Source organism: Adiantum capillus-veneris, chromosome 11, assembly GCF_014529385.1.
Source record: "Adiantum capillus-veneris isolate H3 chromosome 11, ASM1452938v2, whole genome shotgun sequence".
NCBI classification, from domain to species: Eukaryota; Viridiplantae; Streptophyta; class Polypodiopsida; order Polypodiales; family Pteridaceae; genus Adiantum; species Adiantum capillus-veneris.
In genome coordinates, this window is record NC_140941.1 from 93,224,505 (window position 1) to 93,241,354 (window position 16,850).

A 16,850-nucleotide genomic window follows, 5' to 3' on the forward strand; every position below is an offset into this window, starting at 1 on the left:
GCTTAGCTTAGGGCCGTAGCATGTTTAGGTGGTACCAAAAAGGAGTGTCTTGGACACTCCTTTTGGAGGAGATGAAATAGGTGGTGGATTATTTATTTTCATATTATATAAAGGCAAGATAAATTATTTTTTGGCTGAGAGGTTGGAATTTAGGTGGGTTGGAAATTCCATTTCAGTTTAATACTAAAGCTTAAAGTAGCAAACTGCCTGCGCATTTAAATTCCCTCTTGTCACCACTCCTCCGGGCTCTCTACAACACTACCTCAATGGGTCCCTCCGCCTCTTGTGCCCATGTCTCTCTCCACCTCTTGTGCCCATGTCTCTCTCTCTCTCTCTCTCTCTCTCTCTCTCTCTCTCTCTCTGTCAATCCTCCATAGCCACTGTAGGTGCTTGCGAGCGCAACACAAAGCCATATCAACCAGCTCCTCATTGTTAGCCATATTCAACTTCAACAAAATCTCTCTCTCTCTCTCTCTCTCTCTCTCTCTCTCTCTGAGTACTATGGCACTGTTTTGACTGTCTTCATTGTCGTGTCATTAGCATCCTTGCACGTTCCACATGGAATCACATAATACTCATAATGGTAGTACAAACCCCCTTTACATTAGGAAAAATGTGGACTCTCCTTGGGCCATATAGGATTAAGGTTAATTAGGCTCCAGCCAATAGGAAGAGAGCAATGTATATAAGTATAGAACCTAAGAAAGTAGAGAGAATAATAGGGTTGTCCACTCATTTATTGCTTTGTATCCTAGAGGGAGGTGGATGGGTAAAAGAGGGAGGGGGAAAAAGGGAGGGGGGAGTGGTGGGTCCACAGATACGTTTTTGCAAAAACCCTAAAAATTCAAAATTTTCAAAAAAAATTTAAATTCAAAATATTCTATCCAAAACTCCCCCCAAACCTACCCTATGATCAAAAAGTCATTTTCTCACTCTAGAACCTTTTTTCCAAAACTCCCTTCCTCCATAGCCCCTTTCCATAACACAAAGCTCTCACACTCTCTCTAAACTCTTACTCCTTCCTCCTTCTTCAAGCTCTCCATTCCAACTTTAAGCTCCCACTCTCTCTCTAAACTGTCTCCCTCCTCCTTCCTCAAGCTCTCCATTGCAACTTTAAGCTCCCACTCTCTCTCTAAACTCTGTTTCCCTCCTCCTTTCTCAAGCTCTCCATTGCAACTGTAAGCTCCCACTCTCTCTCTAAACTTTGTCTCCCTCCTCCTTCCCCAAGCTCTCCATTGCAATTTCAAGCTCCCACTTAAGCATCCATGGCAAACAATGGTCAAAATAGACGTCCCAAACCCATCATTCAAAGTATGGTTCTCCACAACTCGAAGAATGAGGAGCAGCAATGGGAACCGCAGGTTTTTCAAGAAGGTGCGTGGGTCTACATGCAACCTTCCGCAATCGGTCCCCATCGTGTTCGTGAAAGAACAAATGTTGATCTCCATTGGAAGGGAAGACTACTAGGCTTCAAGCAAGTAAGAGACAAGGGTACGGTGGCAATCGTTCAACATGTTTTCATGTTTGGACACATGCGTCTACGAGGGATCACCAACCCAAGGGATTTTCCTTGTAATTGTATGTCCCTTGCAATTCAATGGTTTTGATGGTAACAAAAAAATGGACTTTTTACATCTCACGGACTGTTTTGTTTCTATGTAGATGTTTTTCCTTCTAGCCTTGTGGAGGAGAAACCACTCTTGTGCCTTTCAAGCACATTTACGGCCATGCATGCAAGTCTTGGGGATATGCTCTTCTCTAACACAACTTCATCAAACCTTGCACGACAGAGGGTGTTCTTCTACACCCACAAGTACATTGTACCTACAGATGAGGAAGGCTACGGAGAGCTACAACCTTTGGAGGTTACAACCTTGCTTAGCATGGAGTGGCCAAAGCTAGATGCATTCACTGTAATGTCTTTGAAAGCCAAGATTGTAGCTGATGTGAGAGCATCATTAAAATTTGGAAAAACCTCGTGTTCCGTTGGGCTTGGATGGTGTTTTCCTGCTCATGTCTTCGCTAGCATCTTTGGATCTTTGCCTTTCCATCATACAAATACTATGTATGTTTGCAAATATCTACAATACGATACATTGGAAGCCATCCTTGGCGAGAAGTGGGGGTATCTTGAAGGACTTCACAACGAAGATCGCTTTCGGTGTCAGGTTGGAAGTTTCGGCATTGCTATCCGTTTCATCAAGGTGCGCTCCACTCTTTACGTGCGGTACTTCTATGAAAGGTGGATGTGCAAGCTTGGTGAATGGATTCCATTGCAATCCACCGATGCTACAATTGAGGTATTTGATATTGCAATCAAATTGTTAAGTGGTGCTGTTGAAACCGTCCAAGTGAACAAGCATTAGACATTGGCCAATATGCGGGAGCACTTAGTGATAATGGGTTTAGAGCATGGAGAAGATACAAAATTTTGTATCGGACGACGTAAGGTGAATGATTTTTCTCTCTTAATTATGTTATATTTATGTTCTTTTGATTATTCCCTGCTCTAAGTTGGGTATGCTAATTTATTTTATTTTTGCTAGATTGGTAGCCGCATGGAGAGCACGATTCAAATTGAAAAGGCGTGGACGACGGAAGAGAATTTGATTTTATCATTAGAGTAGTTATGTTTTGTACTTAATTTTTTTATAATATCACAATTGTAAGTTCAAGCAGATGGTTGTATCAAATTTTGGCAATGCACATTATCTTAAAGTTGTAGTGATGTGTTTTTTGAGTTAAATGATTGTAATTTAGTTTGTAAGTTTTTTATAACTTCTTGTTATTTGTGTTACTTTATGAAAATTGTTTAATATTTTAATTATTGTTATTTTTTTTTGGGGGGGGGGGGGGGGGCGTGTGCTATATAAAGCCTCCTAAACCCTACCATTTTCACACTCTTTGCTTGTTCACACTCTCATTTTAGCTCCAACACTCTTTGCATTCCTACTTTAAGAGCTAGCATTATGGCATCCTCCTCCACCCCTCCCGAAGCCACAGCGTTACAACGCTTCCAAGCGTTTTTAGAAACAATCGAGTGGCAAGATCGTGACAATCTTCACAATTTCTTCACCCAATTCCCTGATGTGAATGCAACTATTCACATAAACAGCCAATCTTTTTAGTCTATCTTAGAATTTTTTGAAATTTACATCGACAAGTATGCTGTACCAATTGTCGGACAAGGGGAATTGTGGATTCCATGCGATTTGCTTCGCTACATACACAAAGGTGATCGGCTTTTCACCCAACGACTTCAACGATTTTGTGTAATTGCGAGTGAGGCAGGTCAGTACATTGAAGATTCACGTTTGAAAAAGAAGAAGGTCGGCACCCAGTTTCTAAGTTGCTTGGCGACTTTTGTGTTTCTTCTTGCGGAGGAGCCTGAAAGATCTGAGGTGAGTTTGGCTCATTTGCGCCTTGAGGGTGTCGTCAAGGACACAAAGGAGCCCATTACAGCGCCCTGGGATGCAAGCAAAGAGGGCAATATTCTTGCCCTAACCTACCCAGGAGGTGTCATGGATGCCGCCAAATCCATGGGTGATGAGGGTGCAGAAGCATCCTTTAAGCCCGCTGCAGATGCGCCAGAGGAGACATTAACTCCGGAGGTTTTTTTTGAACACCTCTCCCCAATTGTGATAGATGGGGAGGAATATTTGTTTTTACATGATCTTGAAAAGACTTTTGACATCCGCATGGATGAGTGTCTGTCCATCCTCTGTGCCACTGTAGAGTCCTCTGCCATTGACCCCTCTTCCGATCCTTTGGATCGAAGCCTCCTTCCCCTTGGAGAGAGTGTGGTAGATACAGTGGAGTTGGCAATGGTGGCAGTGACAGATGCACCGCACTCATTTGTGTCGGAGGATGATTTTGTAGCTACACGCGCATTGCTTGAAGCCCAACGCACTCCTATGCCTGTTCATATAGATGAACTTGAGAGTGTCGCTATGACTCCCAATTCATCTATTTCTCTTGACAGCAAAGGCATAAACGATGAAGACGACAAAAAACAAGAGGTATTAATTGATTTTTATTTTGTGATTACGTTAATTTTCATTGTTGCATTCTGAAATCTTATTTACCTATTGATTTCTTTGTAGAATTTTGTGGAGCTGGATGAGCATGCAGGTCGGGGAGGAGATGGTAGGCGCCAAGCTTTTGGATGGCAGTCGTCTCTTGCGCATTACCTTGGAAAGCTCCCCCAGGACGGCTTTGCGATAATCCACAAGGAGTACACTCCTTGTGGTCAATTTTGGGTGTCAATGATGAAAGCAATGAACCGCATCCTATGCCTGTCAACCATATCTCAAGCCTCCAAAGTTATATATCTTGTAAATAAATCTCTGGCCAGTGCTGCATTTGCGACACATATTCGTGGTCGTGTGCTTTGTAACGTGGCCTTAAGCCAAGCTGTAGGTCTAAGCAATGTGGAACAAATTGCTTGGGATGTGTTGCACAAACAGCTTCCTTGCGCCCAAGAGCGCCGAGAAAACATTGCCTGCCATATCTTAGATGGCTCAAGCAGTCAATAGCTGCATAAATCTTGTAATTAACTCCTTCAAATATGTAATGAGATATATCACATCTTTGTACTTTGTTATTTCAAAATTCGAATGGAAATTGATTTTAACTGCTACTTTCCAACTTCTGTATTGAGTTTATGGTACGATAGATAGTATATGATTGGTTCTATCTTGTGATACACTTGTGTAATTCTCTGAATCAAAATATAGATTTTTTTTCAGATAAATAACATCAATAAAAACATAATAACATTGTATTCTTATAATTTTAGCATAAAAAAGATTTAATTAGGCTGTCTAGAGGCCTGCCGCAGAGGCGCGCAAGAAGTCAGAAGTAACATTTACTTTTGACTTCTCACGCGCCTCTGCGGCAGACCTCTAGACAACCTAATTAAAGGTTTTTTAAGCAAAAATTATAAGAATACAATGTTTTTTTTGGTTATTCAATCAATCAAACTTGGTTGACAGCTCTTTTATCCACATCTCTCTCTCTCTCTCTCTCTCTCTCTCTCTCTCTCTCTCTCTCTCTCTCTCTCTCTCTCTTTCCCTCTCTCTACTTAGTTTTACTTATCACTTAAAACAAATGTACATGACTCGTTATATTTGAAAAATCCACGACTCGTTATATTTCAAAAAGATATCTTTACATTGGCAAAATTTCCTAAAAGTCAAATTCAATCTCTTTGTCCTCTGATTCGACGCGCAAGAGCTAAATCCTTGGGCATTATTGTCACCCGTTTTGCATGAATAGCACACAAGTTGGTGTCTTCAAAAATAGAAATTAGATGATATTCTGCCGCTTCTTGCAGAGCTTCTAAGGCGATACCTTGAACTCGAAACGCCATTCGATAACTTTGCATGATCTCTTTTACCAAACGTGCGAATGGTGCCTTACGTATGAGAAGGTCTGAAGTTTTTTGATATACGCATAAAAGCATGCAAAGTGCAAAAGTGTACATTTGTAAGTGGAAAATTGATAATGGGATGCCATGTTTGATCTTTTGTCGACCGATTGGGAACCTCCATGATAGGACACTTCAACACCGAGCACACCCAATCCCTTGCATCATCATCCATGGACCCTGTTGCCTGACTTCCCTTGACATTTTTCTTTGAAGACGTGGAGCCAAGAGTACTCTCCTTGTATCCTCGTACACAATATGGACAAGTAAGAAGTGATGAAGCACCTTGTTTACACCCAAGTATACATTTGATTGTTTTTAGATCACCTCCTAAGTGCCACTCAACATCAAATGTACCTACTCCATCTACTTCTAGCTTTTCTCCCTCTAGTTGTGCCTTAATAACCTCTGTGATCCACGGGATCATAGAGAATACCCATGCCAACACCTCATGAGTCTCCTTTGGAACTTCAAAAGCTCCTAACCACCATATTTCTTTTTCCGATTGTACACTAAATGATGGTTTCTGAGAATGATCACCGATAGCATCGACTTTTGCAAAAAACATTGCCTCATTCATGAGTGTCACACTCATACGTTCCAATCTCCGTCCTTTGACAATTTGACATTCATCTAGCTCAAGAATAAATATGAGCTTCTCTCCAAGTACTGAAACAATACAAGAATTGAATTGTTATACTAAATGATATTCAATAGAAATAAAAAACGACATTACAATTTGTATTACCTTGTGGAGACAAAGCATAAAATTTAACCATAGCTCGTTGTAGTCGTTTCAAGTCAACAAAAATATTGTTGAATTGATGATAACTAAAAGACTTTGTCCCATTAGAAATAGTATTGCCTCCTTTTATATTACCACGTGACTTGACACTCGTGGAAGAGTACACCATGGATCCTTCAATGTGTTTGTATTCGCCAAGGGATTCCCGAACGAGATCATTGTTTGCTTTTTTTGCAAGTCGGACCCTATGTGGAATAGGAAATAAATTCTCGGTGATGCCTTGCTCTCGTAATGCATCTTTCATCAATCCATGAAGTGCATGGTATGCATTTGTGCTGATCCCAACCTCATCACAAGCTCTCTGGACATCATCCTCAGACACAAGGTTAGAGATCTTTTTTAGGATCTCCTTTGTGATGGCATCTTTCATGTGTTTGGCCTGTTCACAACCTATGATGTAAAGTATATCTTCCTTTGAGATGCATCCTAGGAGAAGGTTGCAACGGTCCTCTTGTCTAAAACTTCCACACACATCTTGTATATATGTCCTATTTCAAAAGGTGAACCGAGTTACAAATTGATGAAAATTATTTGAGATTTATGAACACTGTGAATTTAAAAAAATACCTGGTTGCCGTGATCCGCTTCTTACATGCCCCTCCATTAGATGCTAAGTTTTCAATGGAAGAGAACTCCCTCTTACGCTCACGCATGCCAAATGGAGTGGCTTTTAGGTGCATCATTGCAATTTGTAGCTTAGTTACCTCTATTTCTGTAGCTTTCATCTCCTCTTTAAGATCTCTGAGTTGTTTCTCTGTGGAATGTAGTTGTTGTTGGAGAATTGTGGAATGAATGTGTAACACTTGACATTGTTGTCAGAAATATGCCGACGCACCTGCGTGATTGGAGTCCAATCTCTTACAATACCCAAGAAGACCACGTTCTCCTTCTCCCACATATTTGATTAAGCTTCGGAGTGTATGGAATGTCGGATGACAGCCCACGAGCGGATCTTTTGGATACAACCCTCCATCAAGCCACAAGTCAACATTGGTTTCTCCTCGAAACCGTCGTACGGATGCCGATTGAGATGCTTTCTCGTCATTTTTTTTTGTGTGGGAGCAAATTCAATCGGTAGACGCAGACTGACATTAGTTGACCTAGTAGACGATGGCGCAGGTGATTCATTGGTTATGTCGCGAAGAGACATGGTGAAAAGTTATGATGGGGAAAAAAATTGATAAGATATACTTTTTGGGATAAACAGACAATTTTTGGGATAAAAAGACTTAACAATATATTTTTTCATATATAGGTTCAATTTTTGAGCTCAAAGGAGGGAAATTTTTAAATTTTAAAAATTTCAATTTTTAGGCTTTATTAGATGGACGTTTTGATGATGTGGCATTATCTATTTATTCGTGGAGTTAATGTAGAGAGGGACCCAAGGAATTTTAGATTTGGAGGTTATAAAAACTAGATTCTTCTAAAAAAATACTATTATATATATATATATATATATATATATATATATATATATATATATATATATAGTGACCTTTTGAAAGCTTAAAAGATCCATTTTGAAGATTTTATAAAAAATTCATTTTTTGGGGGTAAATTGATGCACGAACTGAAAAGTGGCTTTTTTCATATCTACTTACTCTCTTTGTTTGGTGATAGGTAGAGAGAGAATGGTTCTTCTCTCTAATTTTACTCCTCTCTCTCCTAGTTTATCCCCCCTATTCCTCCTACTTTACCACCCTCATTCCCTACTTTCCCCTCCTCTTCTATCTAGAGAGAAGTTAGAGAGAGAGCTACAAAAGTAGCCCTATTTATTTTCTTTGTTCCCTCCATCCCCTACAAAATTAGCTTTAATCCCTTAAAATTAGGGATCCTTACATGGCCCCAAGGGGGTCTAATTTTTTCCTAATGACCTTCCTCCATTATTTACTACACAACATATCCCAAGGGATCTTCTGCCGAGTCTATAAAACTGTTGGGCTGCAAAGAAGAGGGAACAAAGAAAAATGCAAAAAAGGATGGCATGAGCGCAAGAGGATGGTGACATTGATGAGCATGAGGCAAAGAAAATTTGTAGTGCAATTGCTGAGTGTTGGCGTAATCAAACAAACGGGCTTTCCGAGGGTCTTGAATGGAGCATTCTACAACAACTTTGCAGTCATCCAAAGTTCTCAGTGTTGCAACCCACATCGGAGACAGTTGGGAGGCTAATTTTCTCTAACATTTGTCATAAATTATGTGAGGTCATACATTTATTAAAGTATAATTAAAAAGGCCAGATATACTTGCAATAGAATGCCAGGTATGGAAAGATCTCAATACACTCTTCTACTGGTAAGGTAGAAAATTGTAGGAGACCCATTCTTTAGCAAAACCACAAATTATAAAATTACTGAGTAGGTGAACAAACACCTACCTGTATCATGATCCAGCTTTGGTCTTGGATTATCAACCTAATGCAGCAATGATAATGCTATTCTTCTGAATGTTGGAAGGGGGCAAGGCGAAGAAGTAACCCCAATGTGAAGATGACGAAATTTGTCATCCGAATGGGGTCTAGCTTGCTCGTAGAGACTCATCCTTGTGATACACCAAGAGCAAACCGTATACTGATGCGTAGTGCCAAAAAATGTTTAGCTTTCGAGTTGCCGACATCTGAGAGCCTCTTTGCATTAGAGCGTTCGCGTACGAGTGTGTATTTGTAGCTACATGTGAGCCTCGCTTGACAGTCACGGGTATGCGAATGGTGAAGAGAAGGGTACGTAGTGAGGCATGTCAAAAGTTGTGAGGACAGAGCTTGCAAGGAGGGAAGATGTAGGTAGTGAGGCAAGATGATGAGTATGTAGGTTGATCCAAATCTTGCACAAGGGTAAGCATGAAAATGCATACAAAACTCGTTGTTAGGAGAGAGTGGTGAGAGATGGGAGTAAGTGAGTAACCACTTCTAAATGTGGGTAGTGGTAGATGACACAACCTTTCTAGGTCCTGCTTTGAAATTATGAGGTCTACCTAATGTCACATGGATTCTTCAACTCCCACAAGAGGTTCATCAATTTACACAACTGCCAACTTGTTTAATATTGTATGACACCTTGGTGATATACAATAAACATTCACTACCCAAGTTTACATAAAGGACTAAGAGCTTGCAATTATGTGTGTGTAGACCCTTAGGTAAATACGAGCAGGCACGTGGGGACACGCCTAAAATCGTAAAGAGAGAGCATGGTCATCGAACCATTGTGAGAGATAGTGGTTACTAAATTGTATGATAATCTGGCCAGTACCTATTATCTCAATTGTGTGTGTGTGTGGCCCTCCCCCAACGCTGGGAGTAGGTCCACATGGTGGGAGGTAGGGCCCACCATGTGGAACCCTACCCCCAACCAAGTGTGAAAAATTGAGTGACAAAAATATCCAAGTAAGTAGTATGATGCGTTCAAATAGGTAACTATCATATGTAGAAAGGTTACCATATTGGTAAAGTGGTGCCAATAGGTCTTATATATAAGCATCACATTCATACAAAAGATGTCTAATAAGGTATAATTTGTCAAGTTCAGAGTAAGAGAGAATATCTTACCTTTGTTTACCATAACTAAATTGATCTATATGTGCTTATATATAAGCATCACATTCATTCAAAAACTGTCTAATAAGGTATAATTTGTCAAGTTCTGAGTAAGAGAGAATATCTTACCTTTGTTCACCATAACTAAATTGACTAGAATAGAAGCCGTGGCTCCAACACATCCTCTTGGATTGGATGGGTCAAGTTAAAGAATACATAGCTGGTCTAGAACTTCTTATGTAAAGAAGGTTATCATTTGTTAAAGTGGTGCTCATATGGCTTATATATCGGTGTCAAATGTCATAAGGTTCACTAAGTAGAGTACTAAGTAAGAGAAATTCTCTTACTCTTGTTTACCATAGCCAAATTGCACCGTGATCGAGTAGACAAATGCATGCCTTTGTATGTTTACATCATTCAATTATCCTGCAAAATTGAAACATATAAGACTGATATCCTCAAAACTCTATCAATGATAAGATTTGCTTCTAGACAAGAGTTTGATATAAAAAACTTGTATATACATATTCAATATAATATAATATCATATAGATTATATCATAAGTAGATACCTAAACAAGCCCAAGTACATCCTTTTGGATTAGGCAATGGTTTAAGAAGGCTAAAATTATCTGTCTTTGTAAGACAGTCATGTAACTAGTTCCCGTATATAATAAAAAGCTATATTCAATATGCACTTGACCGGATTAGGAGCATTGGCTCCAACCCATCCCTTTGGATTAGGTAGGTCAAGTAAAAGGGCATATGATGGTGCTAGGTCCATTGTATGGTACTAGCCCAAAGGCTAGCTAGAAACAGGGGTGTGTGTGTGTGTTTATGATTGAATATCTAACAATAGTTTGATTTCACAAACTATTGAACCATAAAATGAGACTAGACACCGAATAGAGAATATATACTTAAAGATAACTAAAATTTCACAAGAGAGTACAACTAGCATAAAAAGGTATGTACATATGGAAGAGTTTAGAATTTATAATTAAATAAAATTATATTACATAATTAAATAATTATCAAAGAAGAGTATACAAAGATCACATATTACTCATAGAGAGATAGAACCGAGAAAATACATGAAAATGTAATTCAAAGTGGTCTGATATTTGGGCTATTGGGTATCCCAATGGGGTTTGGAGTCACATTTAAGCAAAGGTGGGAGTGGGTTCTTAAAAGATTAAGCAAAAAATGATGAGGTGGCAGTACTACCAGTCTACTCTCCCCAAGCAAAGCCTTTGTGCCTAAACACTACATCATGCCCACTCTAGTGTACTTCTTGGTTTGTTGGCAGCCTGCCAGATACCAACTACAGTAGGCAAAAGCTCTATTCATAATTAACCTTTATTTGGGGAGGAACTCTTGATCATCCGAAGATCCCAAAAGTTTCTTGGGACACCTACTATTTACCTAAGGAGAAAGGAGGCTTTGAGCTTATGGATATCCAGAGGATGGCTACAAGATTGACTAGAAAATGGATCTTTGGACGCTTGGATTCAGAGGATTTTTGGGCTTTTTTACTGAAAAAAGACATCTCTAAATTCAAGCTTAAAGACTTCAAAGGTTGGAGTAACCTGTCTTTGAGAGAGGCCATTTTATCTCCTGAATTCCCTCCATCGGGGAGTTATAACATAGAAATCGAGAACAAAGCCAAAAAGTGAGTCTCATGAATGAGTGCACCACCCTCCAGATCATATGAGGGCATCGTCTTGCCCGCTTGATTCCACAAGCATATGGTGAGATCCAACACCTCTTACCAAATTGTAAAATAAAAATATCTTGTGAATGACGTCGTCACGAAGTTACACAAAGTGATCTTTAAAAATAGTTTAGCATCATATAGCCTCTCATGTGACAAGGTGTTTATACACCTGCTGATCACAAAATAGTATCCAAGTGCAATGAAGAACAAGGGAAACCCTCGCTGTATCCACTATAAACTCTCCAATGTGCTCCGCCAAGTATAATGTGACCAAGAATACCTCGTCAGCTAGGTACTCATAAGCCAAGTCCATAGTGCCAGTAACAAGCTTCTTGGGAAAAACCATTCGACATATGCACAGATCCACCATGGAGGATTCACTAATACTAAGGAGGGGATGCCATCTGCATGCATCCCACTGGGTAAAACCCCCTTATATACGGTCCCTTAAAGGGTAGCCCAACCCCCTATCTACGAAAATTGAAGTGCTTAGATAACCCCCTACAAACGGATTCCAGAGTATTAACATGACCCCCCTTCATTTTATATGTACACCAAATTTTATAGCTTAGAGGAGTTTTCAAGAACTTCATGAAATTGGTTTTTTAAAAGTTTCCCTTATACAAAGACCAAAGTTTCAAATTTACATGTGCCACCTACTTTGTAGGATTCCCACACCGGATTCAAGGCTTGATAATCAAAGAGTATATTCAATTCTTTGGACTAGAATACTTCATAGAATTAAAAGTGATCTAATTTAAAGTAAAGAAATAATGACCATTACATATAACCACTTCAAATCTCAAGATACACCTTAAGAATAACCATAGGTGAACCATGCATGTCAAAGTTAGATACTACATGAGATGCCAAAAAGACAAATTTATAGCTCAATTCCACTACATATGTGAAACATACATGTCAAAGTTAGGTACTACATGAGATGTCTCTGCAATATTTAGCACATACATGTAGCATCTCTCTCTCTCTCTCTCTCTCTCTCTCACTCACCCCCCTCTCTCTCTCTCTCTCTCTCTCTCTCTCTCTCTCTCACACACACACACACACACACACACACACACACACACACACACACACACACACACACACACACACACACACACACACACACACACACACACACACACACACACACACACAAAACTTAAGAATGAATACTGTGGCTTTTAATTTGGAAAGAAACCCAAAGTGCTTATATTGTCAATTTGCTGAACCGAATGTACTTCTATAGAGTTGTATCATCCTGCTCAACATACTCCTAAAACTAAAAACATCTCTAAATGATGCTTGCAAAAGACATACTCATCGGAATTTTATTTTATAGTTTTTTTAATTGCATCATTAACCTAGAGGATTCAAGAACCAACACCTCAATAAAAATAAAAATGGGCACCTCGGTCAAGAATGAACCAAATCAGTGGCTCAAGGAAGACCACCAAAAAGGAGTATGTATCATAGATAAGTTTATATGGAGAGATGGTTTAACTTCATGTTTGCTAACTTAATCCCCAACCTTTTTGGCCATGGCCCTTGCCTATCCATGTCCATACTTAGAATCTTCTCTAATCACTAAAATTTCAGCAAAACTACATCCCATATATGAAGTGTCACAAATTTATCATTTTGTAAAGCCTAAGCTACTCTGTTCAGCAACATATTATTAATTTATACATCCCCCCCATTAGGATAAATATGAACCCCAAAAGGGCCCTTTGCTTAAGGGGTGATTAAGCATGGACCAATAGGAAGAGGTTGGTGGCCACAACTATACCCTCTTAAAAGGTAGGGTATGAGGGGACCTGGGGGCCTATTTGTTCCCCTCATTATATCTTTGTCCCCTAGAAAGAGAGAGAAGGGGGAAAAGGGAAGGGGGGTGAGGGGGGACAGGGCTTCCCCCCCATTTTCATGGGCGCCATAAAGTAACCCTAAATTTTCAAAAAAAAAAACTCTAAATTTCACTTTTCACTGTCCAAAATCTCTCCTAACCAAATACATGGTCAAAAAACTATTTTCTTTGAACAAAATATGCATTTCTCAGTAGTACCCTCTATTTTACCTCTTCTCTCTTCTCTCTCCCCTTCTCCATCTTCCTTCAAGATTTCCATAGCTGTAGCACATAAAGAAGCTTTCCATAGTTGCACCACTTGTCTCCCCCTTTCATCCACACCATCCCTTTGAACTACTTCTTCTTCCCTTGCTCCCCATTGAACCACTTCTCCCCCTCCCTCCAAGATTTCCATAGATGTAGCACAAATGGGAACTTTCCATAGCTGCACCACATGTCTCCCCCTTTCATCCACACCATCCATTTGGACTACTTCTTCTCCCCTTGTTCCCCATTCAACCACTTCTCCTCCTTACTTCATTCTTGAAGCAGCATGCCTCTCTCTCTAGCACCGCAACTCTTCTTCTTCTGGTGCTACCATGTCAGCCCTCTCCACTTCAAGGAAGCCAAAGGATGAGATAGAGGTGGTTTTCTTGCATAACACTAGGGATTCTGATGGAGAACGTGTATCGCAAGTGTTTTCTAAATGATATTGGGTCTTCATGCAACCTGTAGCTATCGAGCCTCATCGAGTTCGAAACCGTGGCAACCTGATGTGTTGCCCATAAAGTCACAACACATCAATGATCAAAACTAAAGCATAGTACAGACCAAGTTAGAATAGCAAGCACTACCATATAGTGTGTAATGTTTGATTCACCCCATGCAGTGACGATCGCCTTTGTGAACTTCACCACCACTAAATTTTGAAATTCTTGTCGTTGTTCACACTGGTTGTGCTTGTAAGCCATAGTATCTTCATCATCTTGTCAAATACCACCCAAACATGTCGTCGACTAAGCACAACACTTGCATTGCTATCATTGTCCGTTGTATACTTGCAAAGATCCTTCCACAACTCCCATACACCTTCAAATGTTGATGTTTCGGCACCAACACTACTTTCCTTGGACCGAACCCTCTTCAAAAACTACCTTGCCTTTAGTCCACTCATGGACATTGGTTGGGCCACTTCCTGAGTGCTTGCATTGTTCTTTTGTGCAACAATGAAGGTGTTGGTCCAATGACAACCTATTGAATTTAAGAGCCCTTCCACTTTTGAGATAGTGTCAAGCGACCTCTCTGCAGGCTTCATTAAAGGCATAATCAATATGAAGCTTTAATAAATGATCAAAGATGCACATTTTTTAGAGGGAAGCATGAAATGTGCAAAAATGCACATTTTTTAGAGGGAAGCTAATTATAGGGTTCCATTCACTGTCTTTTGTGGCACAATTGGGGTCCTCTAGCATAGGACATCGTAGCACTAAATGCTCCCACACACGTGTAATTTGTGAATTGTCCTCTTCCTCTATTTTGTCGACTATTGCGATTTAGCGTGCATTCCTCTTATAGCCCTTAATGCAAAATGGACAAGGGTACATAGCTCCAACCCCTTGTTTGCACCCTAGAATGCACTTGATTGTTTTTAAATCACCACCCAAGTGCCAGTCAACTTCAAACTCCCTATCCCATCTACTTGGAGTTTTCTCCCAGCTAGTTGAGCCTTAATGACATTATTTATCCACAGAATGTGTTCAAAAATCCAAGCAGGCACTCCATGGGTCTCCTTGGGAACCTCAATAGCACAAAGCTACCAAATTTCTTTCTCCGACTTCACACTAAGATTGTGTACAATCCTCGTTCATAGCTTTACGTTTTGCATGATATAATGCCTCGTTCATGAGAGTAATACTCATCCTTTCTAGTCTTGGTTTCTTCACAATTTGACACTCATCTAGCTTGAGCACAAACACCAAATTTAGTGATAGCACTACAATATGTCCAAAATAACATAAGAAAAACCATAATTTCAAAAAAAAAAAAGACTGCATTATTGTAGCCTCATTCATTAGGTGGTACACCATAAAAATGTATCATTTCCATTTGAAGCCTTCTCAAATCAACAAAAATATTATGTGATAAAATCTAATATCTAACCAATCCAAATGATTTTTTCATATTAAATTGAGCATTTAATGTGGGAGAATAAACTGGCCCAAGGGTTAGGATATAGACATGTGCTTATGGATCTATCTCAACACTGGGCCAAGGTAAAAGGGTCCAAATGAGAGATGGTCTGCCAAAGACCAATTCTACCTAATGGAGCTTAAAGACCTTAGGGTTAGCTTCATTAAAGACTTATAAAGGTTAGTGCTAAAAGTCCTTATACCTAGGACCTTAAGCAAGATAGGGATAACCTTGAGGTGGGAACCCTACCCAAGCTTGACGTGCTTGCTGACTAAGGTGCTTAAGGTGTTTGTGGGAACCTTGCCCAAGCTTGAGGTGCTTGTCAAGCTAAAATGACTAAGGTGCTTGAAGTGTTTAATTCAAACATGATCTCTCAATAGACATAAAAGATTGTCGTGCTTAAATGACTAAGGTACTTGAAGTGTTCAATTCAAACATGATTTCTTAAGAAGCATAAAAGACACATGTCAAGATCCTCCCCATTTTTCCCTCATGATCTGCTTGAATACTATTGGATAGGCTTTAAAGGGGTCCAATCAGAATTTAGATGCATTTAAATAAATAATTAAGCTCTTTCTCTCAAAGAGCGAAAAGAGAACACTTGTCCAAATGATATAATTAAATAATACGAGAGAGAGAGAGAGAGAGAGAGAGAGAGAGAGAGAGAGAGAGAGAGAGAGAGAGAGAGAGAGAGAGAGAGAGAGAGAGAGAGAGAGAGAGATTGACCAACCATGAGAGGGGGGGGGGGGGGGGGGGGGGGACTGATTTGGGCATCCTTATACTCTCCCACACACACACACACACACACACACACATTCCAGATAACAGATAGTGACAAGATTTTCATACAATTTAGTAACCACTATTTCTCACAATGGTTCGATTACCATGCTTTCTCTTTACGGTTTTAGGTGTGTGCCCACGTGCCTGCTCGTATTTACCTAAGGGTCTATACACACATAATTGCAAGCTCGTAGTCCTTTATGTAAACTTGGGTAGTGAATGTCTATTGTATATCACCAAGGTGTCATACATTATTGAACAAGCTGGCAGTTGTGTAAATTGATGAAAGAGAATGAATCATTGATTAGTGTTAATTAAGTCTCATGAGCAAGAAGAAGCTCAAGGACTCCATAGCCACACACCTCAAGAGCTCTCACCAAAGAGTGCTCTCAACAAATGAGCTTGAGAACCCTAATTTCATTTACACACTGCCTTATGTACCTAGGGTAAAAATATGCAATGTCCGGGCGCCCAAGGCCTTTAGGGATCCACCACTTACTGATTTTGCAACCTAGGCACAGTAACTGACCTATTATTTACAGCTTG